At 42.2% G+C, this 21,100-nt stretch overlaps 1 protein-coding gene across 1 annotated transcript in view; it reads left to right on the forward strand.

Moving 5' to 3' along the window:
- Positions 1-3,848: 3,848 nt before the first annotated feature.
- Positions 3,849-21,100, forward strand: part of kcna10a (potassium voltage-gated channel, shaker-related subfamily, member 10a) — a 57,892-nt gene continuing 40,640 nt past the window's right edge. The window contains exon 1 of the mRNA XM_070545108.1: positions 3,849-3,951. The gene's annotated coding sequence lies outside the window, so the exon portion shown is untranslated. The remainder of the gene's footprint in view (positions 3,952-21,100) is intronic.

The raw sequence follows: 21,100 nt of genomic DNA on the forward strand, positions 1-21,100 counted from the left end.
CACATCCTCAGTCTGCAGATTGAGCATATGGTCCAGGTCTATGTGAAAAAGGCAAATAAAATTTTCCATCTGCAGCATGGACATTTCCGAATGAATTTGGAAAATATCAAAGCTTTTTAAAAGCCTTCTTAAACTTATTTTCTTTTTCAAATTATTAAACAAAACGTAATACAGTGGATTTACATGAAGATATACATATTTATTCTTTCTCTTTTTAAATTATTATAAACTGAGGCAGAGTGAACTCAACATGTGTTTGTTCAGCAAATGCAGATTTCTGTTGACTAAAGTCAAATTTTTGTCCTTACTGCAATCATTTCTGCCCTCTAGTGTCCAGTAGAAGCTTTGCAGCCAGAACAGAGATCACCGGTTCTGTTTACATGATCAACAAGTCTGTCAACCCAAAACTCTGTGGTTAGCTATTTCTAATGAAACTATCTAAACCTTTTCTATTTTTGAGTTTTCACAGCCACCTTTGTTCGTTTTTGTATAAAATAGCATTAAACTAAGTGTGAGAAAGAGTGATCTGAAATGAAAAAAACACAACGGCAAAAAGAAATGTTGAATTTTGTCTGCTTTTTCACAAAAACAAAAATAATCTGATTATACTGCCACAGAGAAGTCCACAGAAGAGCTAATATTAAAAACACAATCACGTTCACTATTATTTCATAGTTTTATCCCTTTATTAATGAAACTGCATTTGTGTGTTAATGCTCTGGAGGAGTACATCACTGAGTGTGAAAAGCACAACAGTAGTGAGGAGAGTAAAAACAAACTGAAATGATACCCAACTCCCCTCTCGTGCTTCCCACTCACTCTTTGCTCACAGCCATAATGTGAGGGGCTTAAAATATCCTGCTCACATACATAATTCATCAGCTCAAAACCTATGAGCTGAAATCCCACCTGGATTTCTCTTTCCCTTTCTTCTTCTTCTTCCAGATTTGATCTGTTTGCATGTAGGAGTGTCACTACCCTTCATAGTCACAGTTTCTCTGTTTTTTTATGTTTTTGTTTCTTTAGATAAAATAGATGAACCCTGATCTCCACACTAACACACTAGCATACTTATGTTCTCTTTGCTTTTGTCTTTTGTTACATTTGAATTAAAAAAATATAGGAAAAGGCTGCAGTACACTGGGTTTCTGGTTGGGAAACATTAGACATAAATTAGCTTCTATAACGTGTCCATTTTCTTTTTCTCAAACTCAGATGTTTATCTACTTATCATCCATCCGCCTGGTCTTTGGTGTTCATTAGTGTCTTTTATATTTTACTAAATTTAAGCTCATAGTTCCAGCATCCTGTAGATGATGAGAAATAACAGATTCTTGTCCTACTAATACTACTGATCATCCTTATTGCAAGTAATTCAGATACAAGAAACAAGTACTGACTCACAGGACAAAAATAGAAATGTTTTCTATTGTCTTCAATAGAAATAGTCCTATAGGTGCAACATTTGTGGAAAAACTACAGCAACAGGTCTGCAAGCAGAAAAATGGAGAAAGAGGAAAAAAGAAAAAAAAAAACAAACAAACAGGAATGTGAGTTAGTGAACAGGAAGATCTTTGTCAGGAAAAAAAACTTGTTGGGGACTATTCAGAAAAGAAAAATCTACATTTGAATAAAAACAGAAGAGTAGAGAATTCAACAATTTAAATAGAAATACAAAAACTATATGCAGTGTGTGACTTGTAGCAAGATGGTCCTGGGTTCGCTTCCCGGCCTGGGATCTTTCTGCATGGAGTTTGCATGTTCTCCCTGTGCATGCATGGGTTCTCTCCGGGAACTCCGGCTTCCTCCAACAGTCCAAAAACATGACTGTTAGGTTAATTGGTCTGTCTAAATTGTCCTTAGGTGTGTGTGTGTGTGTGTGTGTGTGTGTGTGTGTGTGTGTGTGTGTGTGTGTGTGTGTGTGTGTGTGTGTGTGTGTGTGTGTGTGTGTGTGTGTGTGTGTGTGTGTGTGATTGTTTGTCCAGTGTGTCTCTGTGTTGCCCTGCGATGGACTGGCTCTCTGTCCAGGGTGTACCTCGCCTCATTGCTAATTGACCGCTGGAGATAGGCGCCAGCCCCCCCCACCCCCCCCCCCCCCCCCCCCGCGACTCTACATGGACAAAACGGGTTCAGTAAATGGATGGATGATATAAAAGTAAGCAAATCAAAACTCCAAAAGAAAACAGAAACCACGATAAAATCTAAAGTTATGCTAGTGGTTGAAACAGACAAAACATAGTATTTGTTAAACCAAAGAAAATAGAAAAAAAAAAATAAAAAATATATTCTGTTCATTCCTTCAATAGCCTGTAGAGAGCAGCATGTGCTTCCTATTTGACTCCAACCATAGACATTCAGAAGCTGTCAGAGTTTTAAGGGTCAACCATACCACATGAAAAAATTAAGAGAGTAATGATTTGTTATGTTGCACCAAACAGCCGGATGTATCAAAGAAATGTCAGAAATATAATTTTTAAATGCATCTATTTGTTTCACATCTGTTATATAAAACTTAATTGGGTATATTGTGTTTCATTGAACGATTACATACAAATTCTGCACATTTTTTGTAAAAATCACAAAAAAGTTCAACTGCAGTGCTTTTATCTTCCACCAGGAGGCAGAAAACATGTACTGAATTTGACACAGAAGACTTTTGTTGTTCTAATCCTGATAAAGAGGTAAAGCTCATTAGATATTGTACATTTTCCTTAATGAGCCAACCATCACTTTACTAGTAATTCCTCCATCTGTTAGACAAAACATCTTTGGAGTTGAATATTTTGTTGAATTAAATGTTTACTATTAATCTCAAAAGTTTTTTGCACCAAGAACGTTTTTGTTCTCTAAGTTAGTCTGAAAGTTAGTTTGTACAAATTGTAATAAAACGAACAAAAACGTGAATAAAGATCTGAGTGTTAGTTTTAAGATTGTTAAACTAACATGTTTTTTTTTTGTTATTAGAAGGTTCCAGTGTAATTTTGACGTGTGAGTTTGGGTTTTACCTTGAAAGTACATTCATTTTTAAGTAATGACATATTTCTTTTCATGCTGACGTTCACTCATTGATCTATTCCAAAGTGATATGCTAATCCTGACCCTAACAAAAGCACATTTAGAATTGGCAAACAGCCAAAATAACGTATTCATATTATCCTTTGCAAAAGGAAATACGTTTAAGATCAATATTATCAAGATTAATGAAATTTGGTTTTGAGTTCTGTATAAAACCACTGGTTTATGCAGATAAGCTGACCTGCTGCTTACAAATGTTGGTAATATTCATCTAAAATCTAAAATCTAGAACTATGTCTATAAGCCCAAAGCCTCATGGACTTTCACGCATGGTCATATGTTATGCATTCAGTGGGACAAGCCAAGTCATCATGGGATTGTGATTATTTCTGACAAGGTAATTTTTTTAATTCATTTATTTGTTATTTAAAATCCATATTGTGAAAAGATAGAGATGGAGATTTTCTTGTGAGCATATAAATAATTAGGACTTGTCAGAATCACAGAATGTGGATCAATTTTCTCTAAACACCCAGACAGAATAAAAAAAAGTGACAGATGTTAAGAGACAACTCTCTGTCTCACCCTCTTTCTCCCTCCCTTCTCCTCTCCTCTCCTCCTCTCGTGATGGTGATGAAGCTTTGGTTGGAGGACGAAGAGAAGGCAAATAAAGGATTTTGCAATGCAATGCTGCAAGGGAATTGGCCAAATTAAATGCAGGCTAATCATGATGTCGTTATATCACTCACATCTGGTCCCGGTGGGTGACTGGCCGGTGACCCGCGGCGGTGCCAGCTGTCGGAACGTACAGGGCACGGAGCGCGTTTTGGTCCGTGGATCCAGTGCGCACAAACTGGCAATGCCTCCGGCGCAGCCCGGAGCTCCGAACTTTACCAACGACGCTCCGAAGTTTGCGGGATGGCCACGGTGCTGAAGGTAGGCGGACTTCGTTGTTTAAAGTTGAATGATCAAGTTGTATCCCATATAGTGGCAACAGTCATCTACTGATGAACGTAACATCGAAACCAGAGGAGAGAAGGACCAGAAAGAGCGTCGAGGGGAGTCGTTTTATTTCAAAACCTTAGTGCGAACACTTTTCCAAAACAAATCTTTCGCATGCCGACTCCGTTAAACTCTGACGTCATTGGATTTATTTTGGGAATTAACCACACAAACACGTCTAAGCTCTTTATGTCACTGCAGCCTTGTGTATTTCTTTTTCATGAGTTCAGTTCAGTTAAGTAGGAGTTCAACAAACTTCACCTTGGGATATTTAATTCGTCTAATTCAGTTAAGTATATTGATGTAGTTAATTTTAGGTGAAAGCAGCAGAACTTAGTTGGAATTCTCATCTAGGAAGATGTTATAATCAAAGTGCTTCTGTCAACACATACATTACTGTTGTTTTATTATACGTGGCTGTTCTTTGTGGTGCACGTGTTGCCCTGTTTCCAGTGAAAAAGTCAAAATTTGGAAATCCTAAAATATCCATGTGTGTGTGTGTGTGTGTGTGTGTGTGTGTGTGTGTGTGTTATTGTTTTTTTCCCCCTCTATGTGTAGTCCTGTGAGGGACTAGACTGTCCAGGATGTCCCCCACCTCTCACCCAGTAGCTACTGGGGACTAGCTCCCCATTACCTTGAGGAAAAGTGGTTAAGAAAGTGAATGAGTCAGCGAGTGAGCGAGCAAGTGAGTGAGTGAGTGAGTGAGTGAGTGAGTGAGTGAGTGAGTGAGTGAGTGAGTAAATCTTCATATCATAGATTCGCATCACATATTGTGGCAGATTTTTGAACTGCACATCTGTGACAGGAATCTCCCGTTCCACCTCATCCTAAATGTTCTGGACTGGTTTGAGCTCTGGTAACTGTGGTAACATCTGAGTCCAGTTTTCGCTCCCAAGTTCAATAAACCAGTTTGAGATGATTAGAGGTTTGGTGCATTATTCTGCTGAAAGTAGCCAGTGTGGTCATGAAGAAATGGACAGGGTCAGCATCAATACTCCGATCAGAGAGCCACTATCCTGCATGTTTTAGAGCACATATGTCAGACTCAAGGCCCGCGGGTCAGATGCGGCCCACGGAGCATTTTTATGTGGCCCGCGAGATAAATATTATTAAAACTGGCCCACTGGCCGATTTTACTGCAAAGACTACAACTCCCATGACGCTTTGCGGTGTCAGCGCGGAGCCGACGCGCCCCCTCCTTTGTGTTTTTTCCAGCGCCTGCTGCCGGTGTGTGCAGCTTCGCTGTCTTGGACAAACTACACTCCTCTCACTCAGCGCCAAGTTCACTGAGCTATTTTCTGACGTTGAAGCCCAGAAACTGAGATTCTAGCCACTCAGTAAAGTGTTCACGACTGAAAGAGAAAGTTTTCCAACTAACGTCCAGACAGAGCTGATATAACTGCAGCGAAAAGTGACACGCTCAAACCAGCACGGCTCTGTGGTTGCTGTCGTTGTGTTTCCTCCCCGACACACAACAACGTGGTCAAGCTGCTCAAACATGTTCATCAGCACAAATCTATGTGAGCACCTGTTGTCATCTAATGTTGTCATTATTATAATGAAGATGAACAAAACAACAGGAGTCTCCTCCTCAGCTCAGATCAACCCCATGATGCAGGTATCTGGCTGGAACAGGTGAGCATCACAGTAAACCAGTGGAGCAAACTGAGCTTTAAATATTTTGGTTTTATGCTCTTTTTCTGCTCCAAAACATGAACGTTAACAGGTGAGATTTTGCATTTTCATTTAAGATAAAATGATATTTTATTTTGTTGTTGGCCCGTGAGAAAAGATTTAACCTACAGTAAAAAAGGAAATGGAAAGGCTGCAGATAGATGAATAGAATAGAAATTCCCTTTATTGTTCCTCAGTGGGGAAAGCTAGATGTCACAGCAGCGATGACATTTATTACAGGAGAAAAAAAGAGAATAAAAAATAAGAAAAATGAATAAGCAAGAAAACATAAATCCTGAATAGATTTTAAAAATGCTGATTATACCACAAGTAATGAATACCACTGATGCCTTTTATTTCAAACTGACTTGCTCGTGTGTAATTTCGTGGTCATGGGTGCAATTTTTTTTGGGGGGGGGGGGGATGTCCCCCCCACTTTTTCCAAAGACAAGTTTTGACCCCTGCACTTTTTACCATCCAAAAACAATATTACGCCATATTAAATTGACACTGGTTGAGCTCTAGGACCAAGCGGAAAACAACCGTTTGTGTTGAAGCCTGTTTCCCATTAGAGCATACTGTAAAGATACCCCCCCCCCCCCCCCCACACACACACACACACACACTTCTAAAGTGAAAATTACGTCCATGAATTTGGTTATTCCACATTCAGTGTTAATGCAGAAATAAGTTTGTTTCCAAATTTAAAGGTTCGAAATTGCATATATATTGTTAAAGTAAATGTGCAAATTCGCCGTCACTTTTTCAAAAAATATTAAGTTTGGCCCTCGACTGCGTCCCAGAGTTTCATTTCGGCCCTGTGTGAGTTTGAGTTTGACACCCCTGTTTTAGAGGTTTCTCTGCTTCAACACACCTGGTTTTAATTGGTAAGCAAATAAGAGGCTTTTGCAGAGCTTAATGAGCTGCTGAACGGGTGAATCAGCTGTGTGTAAGCAGGGGAACAACTAAAACATCCTGGATAGTGGCTTTCTGGAATCAGGGTTGCCTATCCCTCTACTGGGGTCTAAAGTGTGCAGATAATCTAACTCACACCATTAAACCACCAGCAGCAACCTGAAACATTTATACATGCCAGTGTTGTTTTCACCAAATTCTGACTCAATCGTCTGAACGTTAGATCTCAAATCAAGACTTTCTTTTTCAGTCTCTTATTGACCAGATCCTGTGTAAATTATAGCCTCAGTTGTCTGATTTTAGCTGACAGAAGGGACACCCTGTGTGGTCTTCTGGTGCTGAAGTTCATCTGCTTCAAGATTCCACATGTGTGTTTAGAGGTTACATTCTGTACACTTTGGTTGCATCTTTTAACCTGCCAATTTTCTCTAATGTCTGACACCAGTAAGGCCTTTTTGTCCAATCTGCTTCGTATTCCAAAATATTTTCTTAAGGAATTCAACAGGTTTGATTGAACCTTTATTTAAAGCAATGGCAAATCTGCAAAACAAGCTTAAAACTTGTTTTCACGTCTCTTAACTTTATAAAAGATAAAAAAAAGAAGTATACTCTCACATTTGTCTAAAAATCTCAGCCAATAATGCAACGCAGTCCAAAAGCAACTATTAGACCATTTGGTTGTCTGTCTCACCAAACCGCCACCGCTTCACACTTCCCTGGGTCCTGCACTCATTACACGCTTGTGAATTTAGCAACAGAACACCACTGGTGTGAAAGGTTCTCTGCTCAATTATTTCAAATGAGAAACAGTCAGCTGCTTTCCACCTAAACTTTAGGACAAACTACCCAAAAAGAAAAATACCATTTGAAGTCACAATCAACAAAAGACGTTTGGACTTAGCATATGGTGACTGGTATTTAACGCTATCTCGTTTCACCCAGAAATGCAGGTTTCCGGTTCCGGTGGACGTGGCCTGAGTATAACTGATGGGAAGGGTGAGTGTGTTTAAAAGCTTGCAGATTTGCTATTGCAGCTTTAAGAGATGCCCCTACTGATTCTGAGGAGAAAAGTTTGAACAACCCAGAACTATACAAACATCACTGAAGAGGTATTTCATTTACTATTAATTTATCAAATAAAAATTGTATTCTGAATTCTGCCAGGAAAAGGAGGAAAAGTGCTGAAAACAGGTGGCTCAGACAGAAATAGACACAAGAGCAGACTGTAACTACGTCTCACAATCATCATCTGTAATAATCCTTTTATTAGTCATCTCCTGTGCAAATTGGTGTTGCATACAGTATGTTCCTTTAGTTTATAATGTTTGTTTTAGATTTAATAATCAAATACTAAAACTGATCTGGGGTTTATTCTTCATCACTACACACCGCTGCCTCCCAAAGGAATTCAATTCAATTCAGTTCAAGTTTATTTATACAGCGCCAAATCACGACAAGAGTCGTCTCAAGGTACTTCACATAGTAAACATTCCAATACAGGTCAATTCATTAAGCCAATCAGAAAAGAAGTTTCCTATATAAGGAACCCAGCAAATTGCATCGAGTCACTGACAGCAATCCTCATACTAAGCAAGCATGGAGCGACAGTGGAGAGGAAAACTCCCTTTTAACAGGAAGAAACCTCCAGAGGATCCTGGCTCAGTTTAAGCAGCCATCCGCTATGACTCACTGGGGATCAAGAAGACAGAGCAGACACACACACATACACACACACACACACACACACACACACACACACACACACACACACACACACACACACACACACACACACACACACACACACACACACACACACACACACCAAGTAATGTTTCTATCGTTACATTGTCATTTCTTAGTAAATATTCTATTTGGTGAGAGATAAAATTTATTGTATCTATCCAAGTGAATATATAATTAAACGGGTAAACTAGTAGTAGGACATTCAATGTCAAGGAAAGTAAAGTGTTATTATCAGGAGAGGGAGAATGATTAAATGGTTAGCCACAGTGTTCAAGACGATGCCCTCCTCAATGCCACCACAGCTCAGCAGAACACCATTGTAGCTTCTTCTGGGGAGATAAACACTTAGAGAAAAAATAAAGTTAACAGCTGAAATTGCAGGAAATAATACAGTTAAAGAGCAGATTGTAGAAGAAAGTAGTAGAGTGTGGGACGTGGTCAGTGTGTCCTCCAGCAGTCTAAGCCAATAGCAGCATAACTACAGAGATAACTCTGAATAACCTAGCATTTCAGATGGAGGCAGGGCAAGGGAGAGTCGTCTTTACCGATGGTACACTCCACCTCCCTCTACTCCCCCACTTGTCCAGATCTAGGCTAACATCAGATTTTAACCATAGGCCCTATCAAATAAAAATGTTTTAAGCCTAGTCTTAAAAGCAGACAAGGTGTCTGCTTCACGGACTAAAGCTGGGAGTTGGTTCCACAAGAGAGGAGCCAGATAACTAAAAGATCTGCCTCCCATCCTATTTTTAGATATTCTGGGAACCACCAGTAAACCTGCAGTCTGAGAGCGAAGTGCTTGGTTTGGAACATATGGAACAATCAGGTCACTGATGTATGATGGAGCTTGATTGTTAAGAGCTTTATATGTGAGAAGAAGGATCTTAAAATCTATTCTGAATTTAACAGGCAGCCAATGTAGGGAGGCTAAGACAGGGGAGATATGATCTCTCTTTTTAATTCTCATCAGAACTCTAACTGCAGCATTTTGGACAAGCTGAAGATGTTTAACTACATTCTGTGGACTTCCTGAGATTAATAAATTAAAGTAGTCCAGTCTTGATTGAATAAATGCATGAACTAGTTTTTCATCATCACTCCTGGAAAGGATGCATCTAATCTTAGCAATATTCCAAAGGTAGAAAAAGGAAATCCTACAAACCTGTTTAACATGGGATTTGAAGTGAGTCGTGGAGGATGGCTGCTTATACTGAGCCGGGATTCTCTGGAGGTTTCTTCCTGTTAAAAGGGAGTTTTCCTCTCCACTGTCGCTTTATGCTTGCTTAGTATGAGGATTGCTGTATAGTCACCGACACTAGTCAGTGACTTGATGCAATTTGCTGGGTTCCTTATATAGGAATCATTATTTCTGATTGGCTTAATGAACTGACCTGAATTGGAATGTTTATGTGAAGTGCCTTGAGACGACTCTTGTCGTGATTTGGCGCTATATAAATAAACTTGAATTGAACTGAATTGAATTGAGAGACATGTCCTGGTCAAAGATAACACCAAGGTTCCTTACTTTGTTCTCTGAGACTAATTTAATGCCATTCAAGTCAGGTGATTGACTAAGCAATTTCCCTTACTGAATTTTGGGTCCAAAGATGAGACCTTTGGTCTTGTCTTGATTTAAAAGCAACCACCAGTTTTGAGTCATCCAATTTTTTATGTCTTCAAGACAAGCCTGTAATCTAACTAACCGATTAGGTTCATCAGGGTTAATGGATAGATATAACTGAGTATCGTCAGCATAACAGTGGAAGTTTATCCCATGCTGTCTAATGATTTTACCAATTGGGATCATGTATATAGTAAAAAGAACTGGTCCAAGCACTGAACCCAGTGATACTCCACAAGTAGCCCTGGAGTATGAATAAGATTTGTCATGTACGTTTACAAAATTATACTTATCAGACAGGTATGATTAAAACCAGCCTAGTGCTGTTCCTTTGATCCCTACAACAAGTTCAAGCCTTTCCAAAAGAACATTGTGATCAACTTTGTCAAAATCAGCACTGAGATCTAACAAGACTAGAACAGACACAAGATTCTTATCTGAGACCATTAGAATATCATTTGTAACTTTCACTAATGTAGTTTCAGTGCTTTGATACTCTCTAAAACCAGACTGAAATTCCTCAAACAGATCATTAGTGTTTAAATGCTCACATACTTTGATGGCCACTATTTTTTCAAGGACTTTGGATAAAAATGGAAGGTTGGATATTGGTCTATAATTCATTGGGTCATCTGGATCCAGAGAAGGCTTCTTAAGTGAAGGTTTGATTACAGCAACCTTAAAATCCTGTGGTACATATCCATTTATCAAGGATAGATTGATTATATCTAGAATGGGGGCAGCAATAAAAAAATGCATCTTTAAATAATTTGGTTGGGATTGGATCTAAAATGCAAGTTGAAGGTTTAGATTAAGCTAATATTTTTGATAACTCTGAAAGCTCAACTAGATCAAAACGGTTCAAACACAGATGAGATTCTACAGTTACCTCATATGCTGCCTCACTAACGGAGGAAGAAGAAATTGCATTAGGGAGCATGCTAAAGATTTTGTTTCTAATAGAATTAATTTTAGTTGTGAAAAATCCCATAAAGTCATTGCTGCTGAGAGCTAAGGGAATAGATGGTTCAGAACTATGATTCTGTGTAAGTTTGGCAACTGTACTAAAAATAAATGTTGGGTTATTCTTATTTTCTTCAATTAGCGATGAAAAACAAGCAGTTCTAGCTTGTTGAAGCTTATTTTTATAAAGCACAAGACTATTTTTCCAGGATAAGTAGGACTCGTCCTGGCGTCCTCCATGTTCTCTCCAATTTTCTAGAGTTTTGTTTTAAAGTTTGTAAATGAGAATTAAACCAGGGAGCCAACTTCCTGTCCCTAAATACCTTCTTTTTTAAAGGGGCAACATCATCTAATGCAACATATAAAGAGGAAGTAACATTGTGAACTAAAGCATCAATTTGTGAAGGGCTAGAAATACAAATATTGCCCTCTGCCTTTTTCCTCTGAGATGCTGAAGATAATAAAGATGGAACAGTGGATTTAAAAGATGCAACAGTGTTGTCAGATAGAGACCGACTACAGTGAAATTTACTTTCATGTCTCGAGAACTCAGTTATAAAAAAAACTCAAAAGACTGGATTATGTGGAAATATCATTATTTCCGCACACTCTATGCCACAAGTCAGCACAAGGTCTAATGTATGATGGCAGGAGTGGGTAAAGCTAGGTATTCTTTGGGTAAAACCAATTGAGTCTAAGATATTACTAAAAGCTACAGTGAGGCTATCATTTTCAATGTCCACATGAATGTTAAAATCCCCCACTACAATGACCTTATCAGTATATAGCACCAAATCAAATAAAAAACCAGAGATCTGATCCAAAACTCTGAGTAAGGGCCTGGTGGACGATACAAAACTACAAACAATAGTGGTTTTACAGTTTTGGAATCTGGATTAGGAAAACTAAGAATAAGATGTTCAAAATAACTATAATTTTTAATTGGTAAGGGATTGATTAATAGGTCTGAATGAAAATGGTTGCTACTCCTCCTCCTTGCCCTGTACTTGGAGCAATATGATGATTTAAATAATTAGAAGGAGTCGACTCATTTAAACTAACATAGTCCTCTTGCTGCAGCCAGGATTCTGTGAGAGAGAGCAAAGAAATCTGATTATCACAAATCAAGTCATTAACAAAGTCTTAGAAAAAGTAGACCTAATGTTCATTAACCCACATTAAATTTTTCTAGTTTTCTGCTCAGTTGAATTTGTTCTAATATTTATGATATTTCCATGGTTTGCTTTATTAAGCCTGATATTTAATCTGTGTGGTTTTGGCCGTGGGCAGGACACTGTCTCACAGCCCTTCACAACCTGTCGCTAAAGTCTCAGGATCACACCTTCATGACGATTCTGACTGAGCTACATGTTGCATGTTTCCTTCATTATTATGAAAAACATGTACTGTGTACTATGCTTCATGTACTGCTGAATCTTTATGTGCTAGATTTTCACAAAATGTACAGAAAGTTTGATACAGAATTACCTCAACGAACCAACACAAGGCCATATGACCATAAATGTCCAGTTGACTTTGATAGTAAGTCCTTACCCAGGTGCTTCATAACTCACATTCAGAAATCCTCAGAGCTAAATGTGTGTCCAGCTGATCAGGAATCAGCTCTTGCAGCTTCAGATTGACAACTATTGTGGCAGTTCAGGATTAACAACCGAACAACTGTTTCTCACGGTCCTGTGGAGTTAAGATGTTATGCATGTGATGCTATTGCTGTTGTACGTTCAGAGGATGTCGGTACAACCGACTGAGAAAAAGCATTAGCACGAACAGCAGGCGTTCCTTGAACGCGCAGAACAAAGAACCAAACTGGAGGTGGGGGCCATTGCTAAACTGACTTTATAAACAGAAACAGGACACATTTAGAGCTTAAACTTGCTGCAGCTCACAAAGAAACTGGAATCCTGGAAAGGAAATGTGAAAATGGAACAAGCTGAAAACATCCACACTGGGGGAGAGGCTACAAATAAAAGCACACAAGTTAATAAAATAAAAATGACCCCCCCAAACACACACACACACACACAAACACACACACACACACATGCACGCGCGCGCACACACACACCTTCACACTCTAAAATAGCTCAGTGAGTTATGATCAGCATTCACATTCACACTCGGACACATTCACAACAAAGCGGAGTCACTACTAACCGAGGACAAGTTTGATAATCAGATCAGTGGTGCTAGTTGATCCAGCCAAACCTGCTTCCTGTTCATTCAAAGCAGTTATGGACAAGCTGGTCACAGATGTAAATCCAAATAGGCTAATAGAAAGACAAAAGTAGCTCCAAAGGAAAAGGCAAATCAACTTGGTACTGGAATGGTTTATTGTCAACAGTAGCTCATAGCAATTTCCTGGAGAAGCCAGTTATTTGCAGACCAGTGTAGCGGAATATAGTTGGTATATTCTTACACTTTTATTAAGGTCCAGAGATATAACTGATCTCAACCTGAATTGGATCATTAATCTTTGGACCGGGCCCTTAGAATCAAAAGAGGTTGTTTTTACTACAGGGAATTTTATTCAAACACCTTGTATTGAATTAGAGACAAGAAGAGAGAGAGAGAGATGGGACGTTTAAGAATATTTATTTTATAATTATTCGAAACAATCACCAGGACCAACTCTCTAATGATGGATGCAGATGGATGTAATGCTGAAGTGTTGGTGTGTGTGTGTCAGTTCAGAACCTCCATCTGGTGGAGGCGAGTCTGAGTGAAAAGTGTTGTTACCCTAACTGACCTACGAGGGACTTCAGGAGGAAGACATGAGACGCAATCTCTGCCGATCTACGTACCGTGCGGAGACCCCCGTGTTAGATCCGGATGCCAGGTCCTCGGCCCTCCTTGGTGCTGGAACTGGTGAAACCGCGTCGGCAGCACGACAAACCAGTCTATGGATAGTCTCCCGGTACAACGGCAGATTTCAACGCCACGTAGAGACCCCCCTTTATTGGGTCATAGAGTTCAGCTTTATTCTGAAGGAACCGTCGTCGTGTTGATAAAACGACAGAGTTTTCCAGCTTGACAGTTCTCAGCTTAAAAGTAGAAAATACAGCTGGCCAGTCTGTACTTCACTTAGCGATGATGGACATCAGATGGATTTGCGAGCTGGTTGAACTCACGTTGGAACTACGTTGAAACTTGCGGTGGAACTGAATTAAAATGGCGTTGTTCTGTTTTATTAGCTTAGTTGTTTATGATTCTTAGCGAATCGGAGTGGACAGATTAACTAAACACCACAGAGCTCTGCCACGCATCAGAAAAGAAGTTCTGATTGGATGAGTGAACAATGTGTCATGTGTTTACCTTATGTGGATCAGGATGTCTAGCTCAGTTAGCCCAAGTCCTGTTATTCATTAAACACATAAATCATAACATTGTGATTTCACAGATCGGTCACCTGATTATTATTGACCAACAGTTGTTTTGATTAGCTTTATTAGAAATAAAGTTCTTTGATTAACTAATGAAAAGCATTCTTCGTCCTTCTTCTGTCTTCTTTGCTGGAATGTAAACACCCGAAGCAAGCGCACGGCCTTGGCAATTTATGCACACTGTCACTGTGTCAAAGGGCAGCTGTTAAGGGCAGAAATGGCATATTCATAATGCTACCCCCCCCCCCCCCCCCCCCCGCCTTTTCAAGGTCAAGGTGGTCCACCAAGAGACCACTTGGTTGTTGAACAAACTAGAGTTATGAAGGATCTTGACAACCAAGCAGGGTTCGATCCCACTGGAACAGCCAACCGTGGTGAGGTACGAACCCCACGCCAAAGAACAGTCTCGCATACTCCTCGGGAAGCACACAAGTCAGCAGGTTATTAGATATTCCCCATGGAAGCCATAATTGAAGCAACAGCAACTTTATATCTCCACGGGCAACAATGTCAAGCAGGAGCAAAGCTTGTACGTATCCATGAGCAGGGTATTATTCCAAATAGTAAATTGATCTTTGTAACAGCACTTATCGCAATCCAGCAAAAGGGAAGAGCAGTAGGCAGGTAATCCCAGCAAGCGAGGTGTCCCAGCAGCCATGCCGGGACCACGGACGTCCAGGGCCAACGAGCCGGAGCACCAACCAGGAGTCGTCGATTCCGATGACGAGTCACGGGTCCACCCCCAGGAAACAGGATCCTCACGAGCTCAGTAGAGGAGAGAGAGCACAGTGCAGGGCACTTCAATGTAGACATGACAAGATTGCGTTTCATGTCCTTAAACAAGTAAAAACCTAACTCTATGAGTACCAGTTGTACTATGTGTAAGTTTTACGTGAATTACCCTTTAAGTGAAGAAATGGATGCAGCCCTCTCTATGTGAGATGCAAAAAGGATGGTGCGAAAAGCAGAAAATGAAAGAACCCTGTCTGGTATCAGTGAATCACCTCACGAAATACACGCTGACAGGATAGAGGCAAAATTGGTTATAGCCCTGTAAGGCAAATGGATGTGGAAAATCATAACTTTCATGTTTCAATCATCCTGTCAAAGACACTATAAAAAAACAGAAATGTAAATCAATACTAAAATGTAAATCAGTGGAGTTAGTAATCACTTTCATGTTAATGTACCCATAAGGAATTAAGATTAGTAAAGATCAAAAGAAAAACAAAATTTTGGATAACAGTACTATGTGGCATAACCCACTCACTGTTCCTTGGTCGTTTACCTGACTCCAGGATCCCACAGCATGTCCATCTCAACACACCCCAAGTTTGCACGTGATGTATAACATGAAAGACAACCATGCACACACACAAACATACAACTTGTGTAACCCGAGATCGACATCATGGAACCAACGAGGCACATCTATCACCCCCCTTTCGAAGTCAGTAAATTGTCGTTGTTGGCATCGATCAAATTTGTGGAACCCTTGTGCAGTTTGATATGGTCCCTGTGGACCCATTTGTAGACGGGCGCCTTGTTTTTGCCGGTAATCTTGATCTGATACAAAACCGGAGAGAGCTTATCAGGTATGGACTCGACCATTTGGGCAAAAGTTTCTTAGCCAGCTTCCCCGAGTTCGCCTTATTGTTACCCGTTTTGGGAGCGAAAATGTAGAGCCAGGCCTCATCACCTACGTCGAGTTCGGAATGTGAGGCCTTCTTATCGTAATAAGATTTCCTGCCTTCAGCCGACTTCTCCAGAGTTGCCTGTGAAAACGAGAATGCTGCAGGCAGGTGGGTTTTCAGGTCCTGTAAGTATTGTTCGCTCGTATAAGCCGAGACTGTTTCGGGCTGAACCGGTTGATACAGCAGGTGAAGCGGTAGGGTCATTTGTCTACCCGTCATCATTTCAAACGGGGAGACACCTGTAGACTCGTGAGGGGTAGCCCGTATGGCCTTGAGGACCAACGGAAGATTCACATCCCAGTCTCGGTGGTTAGCTGACACGTACTTCTTCAACATGCCGATAACCGTTCGGTTCATCCTTTCGACTTGTCCAGAAGACTGGGGGCGGTGGCTAATGTGGAACTTAGCCTTCACACCCAACAGTTCCCACAGATGTTTCATCACTTCAGAGGTGAAATGAGTACCCCTGTCCGAGTCGACCCGCGTGGGCAGACCGAAGCGGGCAAAAACGCGATTCATCAAGAGGATCGCTGTCGTCTTCGCCGTGTCATCAGGTGCTGGCAGACATTCAACCCATTTGGTGAATGCACAGGTGACAGTCAAGATGTATTTATTTCCCCTGCTGGATCTGGTCAGAGGCCCCACCCAATCGAATTGCAAATCCGACCATGGAGTGGTCAGCACCCTTTCCTGTAGGGGAGCTCTGTGCGTAGGGTTGGACGGCTGAAACTGACAACAATCCAAGCAATGCTGGACGTGATCCGAGATGTCGCGACGCATCCCCGGCCAATAAGCAACCTGGCTCAGGGCACCGAACATGGCCTTGACACCTCTGTGTACGGCGGAGGGAGAGTCATGAGCCTGCGTGATCATGTCCCCCCTTAGTGGCTTTGGTGCGATGAGGACAGGTGGCAAAGGAGGCTTGGCGGCATGCATCAGCAACCCTTCGACCATCCTCAGCGTGGCCCGAACGCGAAAGAGAGACTGAAGCTCAGGAACGGAGTCAAGCTCGATGGAATTCGGTAGCTGGTTTTTAGTCCTATCATAGCAGGGTCCTGGGATTGAAGACTGACAAGATCGTTACCCGAAAAGACAGGCCGCACGGACACCACACCTTTGGACGGCTCCGAGGTGGGCGCGTTAGCGGCCTGAGCTCGAGTCACGGCACACACGCTGGGTGGACCAGACCGAGGCCACTCCCCCACCTGAAGCCACATGGGGTTGAAAACCCAGGGAGTACCATCGGCCGTGCCCCGTTTGGCCAGAGAGTCTGCGAGGTCGTTCAACTCCTTATCTGGTCCGGGTGCGCGAGAGTGTCCTTTGACTTTACCAGTGGTGGGCAGTCAGGGCCAGCAAAGCCTTCTCTGCTGGCCTAAACGTACTCAAAAGCGTAAATGTATTTTTTTCCTTCGGTAATTATTTTTAAATAAAAAAAATGTTTACTGGTCTATTTTCTTTATATCCTATTATAACCACTTGGCTGTGCTGCTTCCAGGGTTAAAATACCAAGGCTGGGTGTTATCCAATCAGATTTAAGCTAGCTTGTGTTTTCAGGCAGATTAAGTCTGCCCTAGGCCTTCAGAATCAATCGAGAAGCCCACTGTCCGCTGTAAGTGAACAGAGACGAGCCAGTTGCGATAGCCAATCAGCTCACGAGTCAGCTTGGCCCGGGCCAGCTAGCTGGCCTCACGCAAAAGTTGACATGAACGCATCCTGTGATTGGATAAGCAGTAGTTTGAACTTTTCTAGCAGCATTAAGCAAAATATCAAAACTAAATACGGAGATTTGTATCTATAGGCAGCTATTGGTGTGTTTTTGTACAAATGATGGCTGAAAGAGGAGAAGAGACAGACTTGGTTGCAGATTAACTTGCCACACCATTTTCAAGACGGACCTTTAAAAAAAAATGGATATTGTGAGAACAGGTCGTCTGACTCCAACGCTAGCTGGCTTGTCCCAGCAGGGGAAAGGATTTGTTCATCATTTTCAGGCAAGCAACTATGAACGGTACCCATGGCTAACAGCTTCAGAGAACTGCTGCAGGTTATTCTGCTGGGAATGCCTGTTGCTCGCATCAGATGGATTTGGTAGCATTAAAGCGCGTTAAAACGTACACCAGAAACACGACCGGGCAGACACGTCTTTCAGCATTAGCCTCCATGTCCATAGAAAAGGATCCACTCATGGACCTGAAGCACACAGATAAACTGTACAGAGCCACTGAGGTTTTCCTGAGGAAAGAAAGAAGGATGGATTTTATTTTCTAATGAGCAGGAGAGGAGGAGATCCATGCTGGACATTTATGTTGGTGAGTAGAAACATTTTATTAGTATTTTTTAAATGTTTTGTCATTTTATTTTGTTAATAATCAATAAATGGTAACGAAATAAAATGGCAAAATGAAATTATTCTGTGTTCTGTTTCTATGCAATTTATAATGTGTATGACGTGGTGTGTGCAGCTGCGCCAACATGTTCAATTGTTTCGCGGTACAATTTTCTCCAAAACAAATGCAAATAATGTGTTTGCTTTACTTATTTATTTTATTGTCTCATCTCTTAAACCCGTCTTTCATTTCTGAGATTTGACGGTATCCGTGGTCTTAGCTTCCTACTCTCAACTGGGAATGCGAGTTTGATTTTAAAGACTCTGGAAATTATGTGTCTTGACCAGCCACTGGTGTGTGTGTGTGTGTGTGTGTGTGTGTGTGTGTGTGGTTTCTCCAGCTGTGATGTCCTATTGATGGTATTTTAAGGTGTATTAAATTAGATTGGACTGAATAGGAAATCACTGAAGGCCCAGGGGTGGAACGCACCGCCCGCCACTGGACTTTACGCCAGTAAACGTGCATGTCAAGTGCAGTCACCAGGGTGTCACATGCCATGAAGAGTTCCTGATGTTTGACGGGCTTCCGGTTAGCAGTCTGGAACCCGTTACTCTTCCAAGACGGTATATGACATATGAAACTGAGACGCGTGTAGTCCGAGTCAGTGCAAATCACCAGCTCACGGATGCCACGGTCCCTAGCGCGGCGTAGCACAATCAAAATCCCCGCTACTTCAGCAAACTGTGAGGTTTTTTCACCCAGAGAGTAACATTGGGATTCCCTCTGGCTAGCGTCCACCCTGACGACACCTATGCCCGCTCTAGGCGCAGCACCGTGCCGAAAAGCACTGCCATCGACGTACACGGTCGGCAAGTCCACACAGAAAGACTGGTCGAAGTAGTGGTGGTTGTGGTTTAGAAGAGTCTGAGGAGGGCTGGCTGGCGGGACTGATGCGATGGCGTCGTCCCAGCAGTGTTGGCACGCAGCCAAACCCCTGCCAAGAGGGCTACGTCGGTTCTGGGCGTAGCGCACCTCAATGTCGAAGCTTTGAAGAGCCAGCAGCCATGACGCGATTCGCGCATTGGTCACCACACCATCTCTGATGCGCTGACTGTTAAGGAAGGTCACTGGTTGGTGCTGTGTCTCAATGATGATTTTCTGGCCGCCAATGTAGTTAGCAAAGTACTTAACCACCCACATGGTGGAAAGCAAAGCCTTTTCACAGTCCGAGTACTTCAACTCAGGCCCAGACAAGAGCTTACTAGTATAGACTACCAAACGCCTGTCGCAGTCATGAACTTGGTAGTGACCAGCACTCAAACTGTGAGCCGAGAAACCGACCTCAAGGTGGAACTCCTTGTCACAATTGGGGAGCGCCAAGCACGGAGCTGAGCACAACGCGGCCTTCAGGTCATTCATGGCCTGTTGCTGCTGCTCTGCCAACTTGAATGTCACATTCTTCTTCAGTAGATTAGTCAGAGGTCGTGGTATCTCAGCGTAATGTTCTACGAACTGGCACGAGTAGTTGCAGACCCCCATGAAGCTCTGAAGTTCGGAGACGTTTGTCGGAGGTGTGATGGTGGCTACGCCCTGAATTCTGCCAAGTTGAGGCTGCACTCCCTGTGGTCCCACCAGGAGGCCAACGTACTGAACCTGCGACCTACACCACTGTCCTTTGGCGAGAGAGATCTTTGCACCTGCCGCCGCGAGCTGACCCATGACATGGTCCAGCTCGGACAGGTGGTCATCTAATGTACGCTTGCGAATAAGAATGTCGTCGACATAGATGAGGGTCCCCCGCTCTCGAGCATCGGGGCAGGCTTTGTTCAAGAAGATGTTGAACTCAGCAGGCGAGTTGGAATAACCAAAAGGACACCGGGTGAAGGTGTATTGTCCCCATGCTTTCGTTCTTTTTAAACACAGAAACAGTTTTGTTTACCTGTTTTGTAGCTACAGTTTCGCCGACGGCTGCCGGCTTCTTCAGGCTGACGCTGATGGAATAAGCATGGAATGAGAAAGACACAGCAAGAACACACCTAAGGTGTATTGTCGGTTGGCAAAGGAGAAGGCAAGTTTGTGTTCGTCCGATTCGTGGACGGGAATCGTCCAAAATCCGGACGCGATGTCAAGTGTGGAAAAGTACTTAGCATCTTTCACTCTTGGAAGATCCTGCTCCAAGCGCGCCATTGGCCACCTAGACAAGGGAACCTGTTTGTTGAGTTGTCGGTAGTCAATGGTTAGTCGCCACTTACCATTAGGCTTCTTTACCGGCCACAACGGAGCCGAGTAGGTGTTGTTGCAGGGTCAAATGATCCCTTTAGCCAAGAGGCTGTCAATGATTTCCTGGACTGGTCCTTGTGATGCCAGGGGAATCTTGTATTGCCGCACAAAAGTCGGCGGGGCATGTGGTGGTGTAGGAATCCTGACTTCATGGATAGTGGTTAGACCACAGTCCAAGGAGTCAAGTGAAAGAAAATCTTTGTACTTTAGCAAAAGTTGTCGTAGTTTGTCTCGCTCGACCTCGTTGGTAAGAGCATCCGCTTGGTCTACGACTCTTTCAATCTGGGACAGAACTTCAGGGGGCTTCTCCGGTGGCTTTGAGCATGGCAGTGAGCCCACAGTCTCGCCCCCTTCCTGAACACTTACCACTAGACAGTGTGAGTCAGTGCCAGGCAGCGGATTGTACGGTTTAGGCCTTCTCACACATGCAAACAATTCTCTGGACTCGTAGCAGATGAACGA

The sequence above is a fragment of the Nothobranchius furzeri genome, chromosome 15, assembly GCF_043380555.1.
Source record: "Nothobranchius furzeri strain GRZ-AD chromosome 15, NfurGRZ-RIMD1, whole genome shotgun sequence".
Classification (NCBI taxonomy): domain Eukaryota; kingdom Metazoa; phylum Chordata; class Actinopteri; order Cyprinodontiformes; family Nothobranchiidae; genus Nothobranchius; species Nothobranchius furzeri.